Source organism: Penaeus chinensis, chromosome 19 (genome assembly GCF_019202785.1).
Source record: "Penaeus chinensis breed Huanghai No. 1 chromosome 19, ASM1920278v2, whole genome shotgun sequence".
Taxonomy (NCBI): Eukaryota; Metazoa; Arthropoda; class Malacostraca; order Decapoda; family Penaeidae; genus Penaeus; species Penaeus chinensis.
The window spans coordinates 30,869,791-30,873,004 of NC_061837.1; positions in this window are offsets into that span (position 1 = coordinate 30,869,791).

The window sequence follows — 3,214 nt, forward strand, 5'->3', positions numbered from 1 at the left end:
GAGAAGAAACAATATCATCAGCAAATCTTGGATTGTTTAGGTCTTCGTCCCCAATTTTGAGACCCTTTTCCCCGGGCCATTCTACTTTTTGAATTTTTCCTCAAGTCAAGCTGTAAAATTGGTTTTTGGGGGAAAGGTAAACGCCCTAACACTTTTCCCTTTAAATTGGGGGTTTTTAAACGGTTTCTGTGATTTTTGTGTTTCTCTTTGAATTTTTATCTTCTTTAAAATTTTTCCCTTTTTCCCCTCTACTCCCCGTCTTCGAATAGCTGCTATTGCTGCTGGTATTTGTACAGAGTTAAAAAAAAAAAAAAAGCCTTTTTGTAAATCGGTGAATGCCCATAAAACGTGGGGGTTTTCCCATATTCGTTTAAAATTTTTTTTCTTATTTGGGAAAATCCACTGCCCAAGCCTAACCCCGGGTTTTCCTAGGCTGGTTAGAATTTTTAACGTCAGAGATTCGAGTTGTGATAATTTTAGTGAACAGTTTGAAAATAAATGAAAAGGGTTTTGGGTCGGTAATTTTTTTTAGATCCTTCCCCCATCCCCTTTTTTGGGGAAATAATTGTTGCATTTTCCAGGCTTTTTTTTTTGGAATTTTTTCCATTGAAAAGGGAAAATTTTTTAAAAAAATTGGCTAAATTTCACGTTTCAATTTCTCCTGCGGGCTAATTTTTAAAGGGCTAAACTAAAAAAAAAAAAAGCTTTACCCAAATGTTTTTCCCCCCTAATTTTGCCTTTTAAACGCTCTTTTTTTATTTCTTCTTTTGTGATGTTAGGTACTTTTTTTTAGTTACCCCGTTCGCTTCTATCCGTGGTCCCCTTTAAATTTTCGTTGTATTTGGGTCCCTTTAAAAATTTTCACTACTTTTATGGGGTTTCATTCTTATTATTGTCACTTCTCCGTTTTGGTTTCTTTATTGCATATATTTGATTTTCTCCCTATTCCAAGCCCCCTTTTTTGCTGTTTCATGCTGGGATCTGAGATCACTGTTTCATTTTTATTATTTAAGGGATTGAATTTCCGTACATCTCCTTCTTTTTGGTTATAGTTTTTGTTAAATTTAGCTAAATTTTAAATTTTTTCCCTATTTGAAAGGGTGCTTTTATACCCTACGTTTTTGCATACGTTTTTCGTTTCTATAATACAAAACATTTGTGTGTGTGTGTGGGGTGTGGTGTGGTTGAATTTATAAAAATATATATTATAAATATAATTAATATTAATAATATATATAAAATTTATATATATATATAAATTTATATATATATAAATTTATATATATTATATAAAAAAAATTTTATATAAATATAAATAAATAAATATTAAAATATTTAATATTAAAATATTAATAATATAAAATAATAAATATATATATAATATTATATATATAATATTAATATATAATTATATAATAAAATATTATTATATATTTATTATATATATATAATTAATATATATAAATATATGTATATACATATATATGAAAATAATACACACACACACACACACACACACACACACACACACACACACACACACACGCGCGCGTGCGTGCGCGCACGCACACATCCCTAGAACCCCAAACTAGGATATATTATTCCCAATACATGTGACACAGTACTGATTTCGATATGTTCCTGTGGGGCAAGCGTGCCGATAGTTTTGAGCCACTGTAGAGCACTATCGTAAGTGCAGCTTACATCGACCTTAAGGTGTTCAATACTGTACATCGTGAATCACAACAAGATCTTGAGAATGAGAGGAATCCCAACAAGGATTATTGGATTAACAGCAAGTCTGTATACTGGTATTGAAAGTTCTGCAAGTGTGATGGGGTGCCTGTCAGTTCAGGAGTGAGGCAAGGCTGTGTTCTTGCATCAACACTTTTTAACACTTTCATGGACTGGATACTGGATAGAGCTACTTTCCAAAGTCAATGTGGAGTAAGACTGGGCAATATTAAGGTTACCATCCTTGACTTTGCTGACAATGTTGTTATTCTATCTGGAAACCAAAATGGCAGCTATAGATGTCTTTAGCAATACAGTGCCTTGTAGTTCAGTCAAAGGCTATGGGAGTTTACCCTATGTAACAACTGCTACTTTGTAATTCATTCCATGCATGACCGAGGGCTATGGTAGTCCACCTTATACAAAACAATCCACTGCCTTGTGGAATCTATCAGATGAAAAGGCTTCTGGAGTCAACCCTGAAGAAAAATCCGGAGCCGGAGTCCCGAAGGCAGTTCGTTGTATACGACCTCGTTCTGGCAACTCCTGCGACGCCATTGGTGCCAAACCATATCGGTCTTTGCCGTTCCTTTGGATAGATCAGCTGCGTGGAAAGATGAAGCATGCTACATGGGCAACAGCTTGCTCTTCACATTATTTTATCCATGAACTGACTCTTACCTATACGGGAGTAAGTAGAGACAATAATGCCATTGTCGACATCGACTAAAGATGGCCGTCGATATATATACATATATATAAATGTGTGTATATATACATATATATAAATGTGTGTATATATACATATATATAAATGTGTGTATATATACATATATATAAATGTGTGTATATACATATATATAAATGTGTGTATATATACATATATAAATGTGTATATATACATATATATAAATGTGTGTATATATACATATATATAAATGTGTGTATATATATACATATATATACATAAATATATATACACATATACACATATATACATATACTTACATATATATATGCATATATATATATATATACATATATATATATATATATACCTATAAATATGCATTAAACACACACACGCACAAACACATGAGGTATTTTGACGTCTTTGTTCTTTGGCCTCATGCCCCTGTTCTCAGACTTCCTGACCCAGCTGAACTCTCTCTCCTTCCATCCGTTTCAAGGTGGAATGGGAAGCTGACAACAAGCTCCCCTTCTTGGACACCCTAGTACATCGCTCTGCTGACCACTTCTCCTTCTCCATATACAGGAAGCCTGTGCATAGTGGTATGTACATACACTTCTCATACCGTCCTCTCCATGTAAAGAGAGGTGTTGCCACTTCGCAGTTCCTCCGAGATTGACTTCCTGCGTCGATTATTCTCTAAACTGGTCTACCCTCGTCATGCTCTCGACGTCACGTTATCCACGACTCCTCTCCTAAAGAGATTCCTCACCTGTCCATTCTCAGCCT